Source organism: Vicugna pacos, chromosome 19 (assembly GCF_048564905.1).
Source record: "Vicugna pacos chromosome 19, VicPac4, whole genome shotgun sequence".
NCBI lineage: Eukaryota > Metazoa > Chordata > Mammalia > Artiodactyla > Camelidae > Vicugna > Vicugna pacos.
In genome coordinates this window covers 42848578-42861233 of record NC_133005.1, presented here as the reverse complement: position 1 = coordinate 42861233, position 12656 = coordinate 42848578, and the positions used below count along the sequence as shown (strand labels likewise).

The window sequence follows — 12656 nt, the reverse complement described above, 5'->3', positions numbered from 1 at the left end:
AGTGGCCCAGACTCAAATTCCAGTAGCACTTGTGGTTGAGAATATCTTCCCTAGAGAACCATCCAGACCAAAGCAGCCTGCCTCTTGAAGAGTCTTTCTTGCAAACTGTTTACAACTCGGGAGGGCAGGAAAACTCATGCTGAGGGACCCCACAATTCACTGCAGACAGTACACCCAGGTCTCAGGCTGGAGAAAAAACTGCGTGGGGTCCCACAGGCCACAGAAAACCCTCTTTTGGGGGCAGCTCTTGCAACGAGACACATTTTTGGTGGAGGCGGACCCCAGATGAGGTCATGAATCATCTTCAAGACGAAAGAGCTCTCCATTTCTTAGTCATAAATTAAGGCACCAGGCCTCTCAGTGTCCTCGGAGCCCCCCAAACTCCCGTCGTGTGTTCATGCCTTTTCTTCGCCATGAACAACATTCTCTTTTTTCACGTAGATTTCCCTTTTCAGGAGAGTTGGTTTTTGTCTGGGGCCGGTTTTAGATTATTTTTTCAAATAAAATAACATCAGGAGAGATTAATCATGGCCTGAAATTGAGAGAGACGAAGCCACATCCCACTGTGACCTTCTAATCTCCACTGTGACCGCCTGCCCAGCCCCAGATGGCGGCTGCTCTGGGTGGGTGGTGGTTCTTTCCCAAGCAGCCCTCAGCTCTGAACCCCGCTCACTGCGGTGACCATGACAGCTTCTTGGATTTCTTCGTGAATTAAGTAGCCACCTCATAAGTACTAGTTTGGAGCCTCACAATGGAAAACAGTGATATTACTGCTCATCAGCAACTATCCCATCAGACGGAATTCGGGGGCTGTTGGTGGAACAGGCTTCCGCTGGCAAAGGTGGGAGATTAGCTCTCTGAGAAACTGACTGATTCCCGTGCTACTGTGGGCAGGGTTGATGTTAACTCTATTTTCCAGGAGACGGAGCTAACACAGAAAGGCTAGGCAAAGCTTGCCCTGCCCCACGGAGAACCGATCCTGAGGTGGAAATTAGAACCCAATGTCACGGGCACCAAAAAGAGATAAAACCTTCACCCACATGATAAATTACAGTTCGAAAACTCCAAGCATCCGTGTTCAGGCTTCAGAGCACGACACAACCAGTGATTCTGACAAAAATCAGGGGGAAGGGAACGGCAGGGGGGCTGCTGCTCCAGAAAGAGGGCGGGGGGTGCCGGGGCTCTCCTTCCCCAGAGAGCAAAGGCCCCTTCACCTTTATCAGGAGAATTTCCCCACCCAGCCACACGCCAGCTTCTTCCGTAATTCCAAACCCCTTCCTTGTGGATAGGAGAATCCAAGAAGCATCGTGGAAGCAAAACCCAGTCAGCTAATTCCAGGACTCCCAGCTCGGCTGCAAGATGCATGAAAGACCCAAGACTGATGATTATTAATCGTGAGGAGCGGAGTTCTGAAAAATGACCCCTCGCTTGCTTTCATAACTTCTCAGGAAACACGGCCCAATTATCCTTTCTCTTCCCTCGCTTAAAAGTTGAACTGAAATTAATTTTTTTTAAACAAGCCGGTTATAAAAGAAAACTGTAATGCCTTGCCACTGGGTAATTCCTTCTTGATTAAAGACGGGGGCTGTGGTAAAACTGACACCCACGGAACTCATAACAGAAGAAGACTGGTGTGTGACGCTCACTTACAACCAGACGGGTTTTCCAGGCAGAAAATGAACATTTTGGGGAGTGAGTTTTCTTGTAAGGAAGTGGAGCAAAGCAAATTCAAGCAGGGTAACTGGGAGTGGGGAGATTCCATGGATGGGGGCAAGGAAAAGGAATGGGAAAAGCTGGTGGGTTTTTCCTGCCCAGAATTCATTCTCTCATTTTCTAGTAATAACCCTTGATTCTACTTCGAAGGCTCTCAGTCCAAGAGGTCCCTATGAGGTGGCCCTGCAGCAACCCCTTCCACCCTCCCTGCCTCAAGGGCAGGACACACATCCCAGCCTGGCCATTCACTCGCAAATCATTTCCCTCTCCAGTATCTTCGAGGGGGTTACAAAACTGGCAGGATGTAAGCCTGATACCGCTGAAGGTCACTGGTGACACCAAAAGGGAGAGGCTTCTGAGAATAGAGCCACTCTGGAGATGCATAAGACCTGAGAACAAGCAGGGGCCACCGTACAGCGGGGCAGGGTGCGCACTGCACAAGGTCTTCCTGCTGAAGGAGCAAGCACGGTCGAAAGCTCACCCACACTCGGCCCCCTGAGCCATATACCAGGGGGTGGCGCTTTCTAACTTGCTCACAGACGTGGGTGGGTACCTGCAGGGCTCTGTCTGGTCAGAGAGGGTGCTTCCTTCAAATTCATACAAAAACATCATTTAGACTAGTATTGACCTGAAGACAAATGGATTTGTATTCTGACCCTAAGCTCCCCAGTTAAAGAAGCCAAGACACTGCTGATCAGTTGTTCAGTATCACGTGCACCAGAAGAGGGGAGCCAGGAAGGAGCGGTGAGCACCAGGACCACCTTCAAGGAAGGGAAGGAATGGGCTGGGAGGAGAGGGGAGTCACCACTGATGAGACTGACCAGGGTCTCTCAGCACAGCACTGAGATGCTGTCAAAAGGGCATCCAGAGAAGCTAGACTTTTCCAAATGTACCTTGTTTTACAGTTTTGGCTTCAAAACTGTGAAAATGTTTAGATAATTATAAAACCAAGGAAAATTTAAATGACAATGCAAACAATGTAAATGAAAATAGTTGCAAATAAAGAGAAAGTGTGTGAGCCTGCACACCGGGTTGGTGGTTTATAACCACAGGGTTCAGCAAACTCTGCCCTGCATGCTGGCAAAAGCCAGCTTGCTACCTGTTTTCGTAAATAAAGTTTTATTGGAACACGGCCGAGTCTGCTCATTTACACTTTGTCTATGCAGCTAACTGTGTGCTGTGATGGCAGAGTAGTTGCAACAGAGACGAGAGACCTACAAACCTGAGAATACTTACTCTTTGGCTGTACACCCTGGTGGGACAAAAAGGACGACAAAGAAATCTCAACACTGTTTTTAGTAATAATGATATTGTTAGTAATACATTGGTGTTGAAACACATACATAAACACACACACATATATATATGTATAAAGCCAATATGTAATTATTTTCATTATTGTCAGTGTAAGAGAAAATGTAAATATAAAATCAAAGCAATCAAGTAAAATCCCTGTCATTCATCCTAAAGTTGAAACAAAAATATTAGTATGAACACACAGTATCTTCTTCTCTTATCCATTTTCTAGTTCTGACCACTGAAAAGCCCAGAAGCAATGATCAGTCCAATAGCACTGAGCACCCACATTGCCCAGACTGTGGACTCTAAGTACTAATTCCAACTAACAAGAGCCAGGGCTCTTTGGAGAAATGTCTGATTCCAAGCCTGGAACAAGAAATGTGTATCATGGGTCTGGAACATCTTGTCACCCCAGAAAGCAAGGAATTCATCAAAGACTCCTGATGGGGTGAGGAGAGGGTGTCAAAGGACACAGAAAACAACTTGAAGAAGCTACCAGTGGCCAAGGATGGAACAATTTAAACATCAAGAATAATAATTTTGCAATTAATTAAAATACATCAAATATGTTAAAAATCCATGAGCATCATCATCATCTTCACCATCACCACCATCATCACCACCACCATCATCACCATTAGCATGATCATCATCACCATCATCATCATCACCACTTTAAACATAAGGAATGAAACCCAGCCAGTCTGTCTCCAGATTCTGTACCCTTAGCTTCCAAGTTATTCTCCCTTTTGTCAAACTCCAGGGTGAGCAGAGAGCAGAATATTCAAGAGGCCCCAGCGTGGCTGAAGGAGAGAAGAAAAAGAACAGGTGGGCCAAGGGGAGGCTGGAGGAGGGACTGGGCCAGAACACACAGGTATAAAGAAGGAGGCACCATGAGAGTGACATGGTCAGATTTCTTTTTTGATCAGATTTGCTTTGCCCATTGACCTCCATACAAATGGCCAAGGAGCCCTACCTAGATTATATCAAGAACTACTACAAGTCAAAGAGAAAATGCAAGTAGACTGATGCAAAAATGGACCAAAGACTTGAACGAGCACTTCATGAAAAAGACATCCAAATGGCCGATAAGCACAGGAAAAGAGGCTCAACCTAACCAGCCAGCAGGGAAGCGCAGACTGAAAGCACAGGGAGGTGAAAGCAACCTCAATGCCCATCCGTGGGTGAACGGAGTAAAAGAAAAAGTGGTCATCCATACAATGGAGTATTACTCAGCCTTGGAGAGGGAGGAAATTCTGACACCTGCTACAACATGGGCGAACCTTGGGGACATGATGCTCAGTGAAATGAGCCAGTCACAAAAGGACAAATACAGTCTGATACCCACTTACACGAAGTATCTAAAACAGTCAAACTCATAGAAACAGAGAGTAGGATGCGGTTACCAGGGGTTACCAGGGAGAGGTGGAAATGGGGAGTTACTGCTCAATGGGGACCGAGCTTGTTTTGCAAAATATAAAAAGTTCTAGAGCTCTGGTCTGCTGCAAGGCAAAATGCACAGTCAGCACTACAGCACTGTGCACTTAAATATGGTTAAAGAGGTAAAAAGTGGAATAAAGAAAATCAAAGCACCGTAAGATACTCCCCACCCAGAGAATGGCAAACTAAAGAGACAAGAATAAAACAAACACAGAATCGCCAGACAATAGTAAGTATTTCAAGGGTGCAGACCGCGAGGGCCCTCGCCTGCCGGCGGCGGGAGCCGAGACCGGGAGAGTCTGGAAACTCACCTGGCGGCGTCTACAAAACCCGAGCGTGCGCCCTGTAGCGGGACGTCACCTGCCCAACAGGAGCAGGTCAGCGCGAGGCTGCTCACGGAAGTGCTGTCTGTAGATGCCCCCAGATGGAAACGACCCAAATACCCACCAATAGCAAAATGGGTGAACGAGTTACACAGCACATTCGCCAACAGAACCCCACACAGCGGAGCCACGGACGTGCTCCGCCCGCACACGACGGCGCGCTGGAGCTTCACGCGGTAAAGGTTGTGCAAAAGGAGCCAGGTATAAAACACACGATCAAAATTTCCTTGGTTTAAGGAAAATTCAAAAGTAGGCAAAGTAAAACAATAGCGTTAGATATCAGACTCTTCGGAGAGTAAGGAGGGGCCATTTCTGAGACCAGGCAAAGAGGCGACTTCAGGCTCTGGGCTGAGAGGCCCACAGAGCGGCACTGCTGGTTATCCTCTCATCCTTTTTTCTGGATGATGTTACATTTCAACTGAAAGTCACTTTGGCTGCTCTGGGAGACAGGATGCAGGTGAGCAGGGGGCCGGAATGGGAGCAGGAAGATCATCTCAGAAGCTGTGGCACTTGTCAGGAGAGGAGGATGGGTGGGCCCACGGCGGCGGCTGGGAAGCAGTGAGGTGCACTAGTGAGGTGGACTGGGCGACACTGACCTGCAGTCGGGGTGCCAGCCAAGGGGCCAAGCGTGGTCCCCAAGCCAAACAATTCTGCTCTCCTTGTATCCTGCAAGGAGGGAGGGGCCCATTTTGTCCCTGGGCTATTTGGCCTTTAAGAAAACATTGCCAACTCCTGGTTTAACCAATTAGAGAAGAATCACATCAGGTGATTAAAAAATACACTGATGTGGATGTGTATCATAGTTAGACCAAAAAAAAAAAAAACTACAATGAGATCTTAAACCCTTTTTAGGAATAATAACATTGTTTGTAATAATATTGGTATTATTATTTTGGAATATCTAGGTATAGCCGGTAAACAATTATTTTCATTATTTGTAGCGTAAGAAAGAGAAGAAATACAAATATAAAATCAAAGCACTCACATGTCCATAGTCAGGATTCACGAATTGGCTGGGAACCTGCCCACAGCGCTTGGACCCTGCGTGGGGGCCTGAGTTTGTGCCGGTCCTGCTCTCCAAGATGTACTTCTGTAGCTCCACCCCCTTCACCCCACCACCCACATGTGGGACCCCCCCAACTCATCCTCCAAACCTCAGCTCCAAACTCCCTCTCAAGGAAGCCTCTGCAAGTCCCCAGACTCACCATGACAAGCTCTCCTGTCACCCTCCAAAGTCACCACTTGTCATCAGCTGGGTGTGGGGGGGCATGTGTGCAATTACTTGTACCCATAGGCCTCAGTGCCCGCGCCATTGTATCTGCAACCCAGTCATGGCTGGCCCGTGGCAGCAGCTCAATACAGTATTGAGTGGAACTTTAAAGACATCGTAATAACTAACGCTTACTGAGCACCTGCTACGTGCTGGGCTATTGTGAACAGGCGCTCACCTGACCCTCTCAGCAATAACCATCTAACACTTCCGGGGAGCACAAGCTCTGCCCGGCCGCATCCTAAACACGTCGCAGCTTATCTTAAATTAAAAAAACATTTTAAATTTCTTATTGAAGTATAGTCGACTTACATTGTCTTAAGTTTCTGGTGTGATTCAGTTACACACACGTATGTTCCTTTTCATATTCTTTTCCACTATAGGTTATTATATGATACTGAATATAGTTCCCTGTGCTGTATAGCAGGACCTTGTTGTTTCTCTGTGTTATGTATAGTAGTTAGTATCTACAAATCCCAAACTCCCAATTTATCCCTCCACTTCCCCTCTTTCCCCTCTGGCAACCATAAGTTTGTTTTCTATGTCTGTGAGTTTGTTTCTGTTTTGTAAATAAGTTCATTTGTGCCATTTTTTTAGATTCAATATGGAAGTGTTTGGCTTTCTCATGCTGGCTGACTTCACTTAGGGTGACGATTCTCCTCCTCTCTTCCTGTCAATCCTATGCCATCTGGGATGGTCCGAGTCACGTGTCAGCTTGGCTGGGCTATCGTTCCTCGTTATCCACCAAACACTAATCCAGGTGTTGCTGTGAAGGTATTCTGTAGATGGCTTCGCATTGACAGATGACTTTAAATAAAGGAGATGATCTTTAATAATGGGGGGTGGGGTGCTCCACACAGTCAGTTGAAAAGCAGAACTGAAGTTTCCCTGAGAAAGAAATTCTGCCAGTGGACAGCAGCCTCAGCTCCTGCCTGAAGGTGCCCAGCCTGCCATGCAAATTTCAACTTACCTAGTCAGACCCCCGATCCCGTAAGACAATTCTTTAAAGTGCATCTCTTAATATAAATATCCTACTGGTTCTGTTTCTCTAGTATAACCCTGACTGACACACCATCCAAATTTATCAACAGGGAAACTGAGGCAGGGGAAGGTCTCCATAGCTTGCCCGGGCCACCCAGTTAGCATCTGCTGGAGCGGAGATTCAACCCCAGGCATTCAGGCTTTGGAGCCGGAACACAACCACCAGGGCTCAGCCTCCAGCAACAAAAGCCTCCTTCCCCGCCTGCCCTCCTTTTGACTAAAGGCAGGTACAGCCTTGGAGGAACAGGGGAGGGCGGGGGTTGTGGTGGAGAGCGCCAAGTTCTACTGGAACAAAAGTTGAGTTAGAAATTGCTGCCGCAGTTGGAGATGGGTTGAGCTGGGTCAAGGGTGACCATCAGTAAGATTAATAAAGCATAACTTGAGTTTTTATTCCCCCTGTCGTGATGGACGAGGCCTTTGAAGGAGCTGGCGGAGGACTCACCCTGAGCGTCCAGGAAAGATTTGTGGACACATTTATACGAAAGATCTCCTTCCAGCTCCCACGAGTGTTTAAGTTGACTTGCTTCAAACCAAGATCAAAGAACAGACCGGAGATATTGTTTCACCGATTTGTATAAATCAACCAGACAAACCGTGGCCTCGACAACTACTGATGTTTCTCCAGTTGGAGGTAACTTGTTAAGAAACATGTCAGGCAGCCGCACAAATCCGAATGCCTCCTTGGGAGAGCAACTTCAAAAAGAATTGATCACTCACCGCCTGACTCTATCTTAACTGTTGCTGAAACCAACAACGGAGAAGGCTCCAAGGTCCACTTTTCACGTATCCCTTCAACCTTTCGGAATGGGTTTGAGTGATCATTTTTAACACTAATGCCTTATATGTTTGGAGAGTTTTCAGATGGTCACAGACATCGTCCTGCTTTGACCTCGTAACAATCAGAAGAGGTAAGTGAGGGCAGCGAAGATTTCTGCCATCTTACTGGGGAGAAATCGAGGCTTAGAGAAGTCAAGGGTCTTGTCCAAGGTCACCCAGACGCGTGACCGACAAAAGTGAGACAAAGCTGGGAGTCTAGCCTCAGCCCCAGCCTCTCTCCATCTGACAGGTTACTTTCTCTCATTTTGCCAATGTTTACTGAGTGCTTTCTAGATGCCCAGCCTGGGCTGGATGTTTCCACCCTCTCTTGCTCGTTTAAATACTCCCTGATCTGTACATTTTCTTGGAATATGATGTCACGGTGGTTAATAGTAACAAGCTACTCTAGAGAACTTCATCAAAGTCTCGCACAAACACACTGCACACATCTCTCTCTCTCTCTCTCTCTCACACACACACACACACACACACACATACATACCAGCTGAATCCAGGAGCCTTGGAATCATAAAGAAAATAACCAACTAGTTTCTCATCTGTGTACATGCAGAAGTGCCTCCCACACTGTGAAAATGGCCTTCATTGAAAGATTCTATGAAATTGAATTTTGCATATTCTATGAAATGGATAGCCACCCTACATTAAGCAGTTAACCTGAAGCAAGCCCCTACCAAGCACTTTCTGCAAATTAGCTCTTGTAATCCTCCGGAGTAGATCGCTTTTGATTTCCATTGTACAAAAGAGGAAACGGAAACTGAGACTCAAGGAGCTCAAGTCCCTCACCCAAGGTCACACAGACAGCATGACGCTCACCCCAAAGCTCTTGTCCTGAACCCAGTGCTTCCCCACATCACACCTTCACCTACCACCTCCCCCTTTTTTTGCCATTTCATCTACCCCCTGGGCTACCCTTTGCTTCAGGTTATGAACTTATGATTTAAAGGAAACATTATTTTTACTGAACAACTTGATCTTTAAGAGAAGTCAGACAGCTTCAGATATAGAAAGCTAGAAAGAGCATCTCTCCCGTCGGTACCACTACATCAAGACCACAAGCCTGACAATTTGAAATTTTGCAACTTTTCTTTAATCCAGCAGAGATCTGAGGTTGCCAGGGAACCCACTAACCTGAAATCTGAGGAAACATAGGTGTCTCCAAGGAGAGATGGAACTGGGGCACTTGCTTACCTGGGGTGATGCCATTGGACACCAATGGGGGTGGGGGGAAGCTAAAATATTTAACAAATTGCTAAAGGTTGAGTGTGGACTAGCGAGACAATGTAAGACTTATGGGAGCGGCGGACACAAGAGGAATTCATTCTATACACATGTTCATTTCCACAGTTGGACTGGGGCTCACGTAAATATAGGAGAAAGGAGCCTGGGAGTTCTGAGAAAGGTCCCTCAGGCCTGAAGGGGGGGACAGCAGCCACCACAGGAAAGCACACAGCCTCACCTGCTCCGCCTCCCCACCTCCTAAAACTTCTAAGGGAAGGGCAGTAAAACCTGGTACCCTTAGGACACTGCTGGAAACCAGTGAAGCTGACTGGAGGAAACAACAACAAAGACCCTCTACTCCTGGGGTGGGGTGGGATGGACAGGCAGACATCTGACACCCAGATATCTACCTGGGGTCGGACAGGTCACACGGTGCCTGGCTGAGAGTACTCCATATTCAGAACAGAGACCATTCCCCACGCGCCGCCACCAAGCAAGTCAGCAGGAAGAAACAAGCGAAGGCCCCTGCTGCCGGGAGAGGGGCCAGAGTCTGCAGAGAGACCCTCTCTTGGCAAAGTGCAAAGAAAGACTTAAAATTGAGAGTGGAGCAGACATTAAGATAAAGGCTCTCACAAACCAGCTCCCAACATAAACACAAGCTAACAAAAGAGGACTTTGAAGCTATCAGCGCGTTGAGGGTAACTATAGCAACAATAAAACCAAAGCCCACCTGAACTCCTGAGTAGGCTGATTCATCTCCCCCTACTACAGGGCTCACAGAAATAAAGCCAGGCTCCATTTCCAGACATAAAAACGGCTTGCTTCCACCTCTGTTGTCCTATGCAAGATGTCTGGACCTCCATAAAAAATTCTGAGACATTCAGAGAGGTGAGAAAAGCAACAATCTGTCAAGAGATAAAAGAATCAACAGAATCAGACTCAGATATGGTACAGATGTTGGAATTAACAGACAGGGATTTAGAATAACTATGATTATCATGTCAAAGGCTCTGGTGAAATTGAAATCATCACAAATTATCCCAGGGGTAATTTCAACAGAGGAGTAGAAACTAAAAGGGAAAAAAAAAATCAAATGGCAATGTTGGAAATAAAAACCACAGCAGAAACCACAAAGATAAAGGATGACTTTGACAGACTCATTAGTAAACTTAACAAACAGGTAATAAAAAACATGAAGACAGTTCAATAGAAATTATTCAAACCAAAACTCAGAGAAAAAGAGTTCTAAAAAAGCAGAGCACCCAACAGTTGTGGGACCGTAACAAGTGTCCAACAAAAGCGTCTTTGAAATCCCAGGAGGAGAAGAGTGAATGAGGCAGGAGAAAATATCTGAAGAAATAATTATCTAATTGACATTCATAGAAAATGCCACCTAAGTACACAAGAAACATTCAGCAACACAAACCATATTCTGGGCCATGAAACCAATGTTAGTGCTTTAAAACGGATCATTGAAATTACTGATAAAACTAATAGCAGACATCAAAGCACAGATCCGAGAAGCTCAAAGAACACCAGCCAGGATCAGTTAAACAAAAACAAACGCCAAGGTCAATGCACCAGATTCAAATAGCTAAAGGCTAAGGACAAGGAGAAGACCAAAGGCAGGCAGAAGAAAAACAAATGCACTATGCGCAGAGGAACGAAGATAACATACATCAGACATCTCATCAGAAACTAGGCAAGGCTAAAGACAACGGAAACATGTTGAGAGTGCTGCTGGAAATACGCGACCCACCCCGATTTACTCCCAGCCTGTGGGCCATATATCACCCCCTGCCTGTTTTTGTAAATAAACTTGTATCAAATTTATAAAACTCACCCATATATTGCCTACAACTGCTTTCGTTGTTGAAAAATGTGTTACAGCTCGGTGTTACAGCTCAGCTGCGACAGCAACCTGGATTCTGGTGAGAGACCAAGCACTCGGAAAGCTGAAGAACTAGGCGGGGCCAGAAGAAATAACACTTCAAGATCTGGACCCCGTCTGTAGGGTTACACAGGCCTTTTATAGGCTGCCAGTTTTACACTTTACAACATCATATGCAAATAAAGTATAACAGAAGTTGACCAACCAGGAACAAGCTTTGTAGAAATGGACCAATCAGAAGTGAGCTCCATGCAAATGAAGTACTACAAATGGACCAATCAGAAGTTAGGGAAGTGAACCAATCAGAAGTGAGAGTAATAACTAATCAGGAGTGAGTGTAATAACCAATCAGGAGTGAAGGAAATAACCAATCAGAAGTGAGCCCAGGGAACCAATAGAATTCTAGGTGTAAGTTAGCCGCTTTAGAGGCGGAAAGTGAGATAGAGGCTCTGGGCCAGGGAACCGGACGGTGCTAAGAGGAGAGCAGCGGCCCTGCTTAGGGGTCCTGCTGGTCTTTTTATGGGGCTTCCCGCCTCACTTTCACACTCTAATGGTAGAGTCAAGACATTGTGACAAAAACCATAAGGCCTGCAAAACCTAAAATATTTACTCCCTGACTCATTACAGAAAACGTTTGCCAACTCCTGCTCTGAAACAGCTGATTTTCAAGAGTAGTAGACAAAGGCAAAGCGGCAGCGAGCTATGTGTGTCCGTGCCACACGCAAAAGGTAAATATTTGACATCAATGGCAGAAAGCATTTGAAGGAAGAATTGATTAGCACGTTGTTGTAAGATTCCTCGACCAGACATAAAGCAGTATCATTTTATTTGAAGTTAGGATTTTTAATTAAAGATTTCTATTCTAAAACCGGGGGCAATCCCTAAAAATTCATTTAAAGATATAAATAATTGACCAATAGTGAAGATAAAATAGAATCATAAACAGAAGGATGGAAATAATAGGAAACAGAAACTACTGAAATTGAGGACAGAAAAATAATAGAGAAAATAAATGAAACCCAAAGGTGCTTCTTTGAAAAAAATAAAGCTGATAAACCTCTAGCCAGAATAATCAATAGCAAAATAGAATAATACAGATTATCAATACCAGGAATGAAAGACTGGACATCACACTGCAAAGATCAAAAGATAATAAGGAAATATTACAAATTTGACCACTTAGATGAAATTGAGGAATTCCTTGAAAGACACAAACTTCCAAAGCTCATTCAGGAAAAAAAAAAAAATAACCTGAATAGCCCTTTATCTATGAAATAAATGAAACATTCAGTTAAAACCTTTTATAAAAGAAAACCCCAGACCCAGATGGCTTCCAGTGTGAATTCTACCAAATATTTAAGAAAGAGATAATAAACTCCTGGAATAAAAAACAAGCAGGAACACTTCCCAACTCGTTTTATGAAACCAGCGTTACTCGGATACAAAATCAGGCAAAGACGTTACAACAAAAGAAAACTACAGACGAATAACCACCATGAATATAGATTATAATCTTCAACAAAATACAAGTAAATCCAACAATATATAAAAAGGATAATTCATC

At 45.3% G+C, this 12656-nt stretch overlaps 1 long non-coding RNA gene across 1 annotated transcript in view; it reads right to left on the bottom strand.

The window, feature by feature from the left end:
* Positions 1-11184, bottom strand: part of LOC140687325 (uncharacterized) — a 61587-nt gene extending 50403 nt beyond the window's left edge. Inside the window, exon 1 of the long non-coding RNA XR_012061532.1 lies at positions 11045-11184. This is a non-coding gene — a long non-coding RNA (uncharacterized lncRNA). The remainder of the gene's footprint in view (positions 1-11044) is intronic.
* Between the last annotated feature and the right edge of the window lie 1472 nt (positions 11185-12656).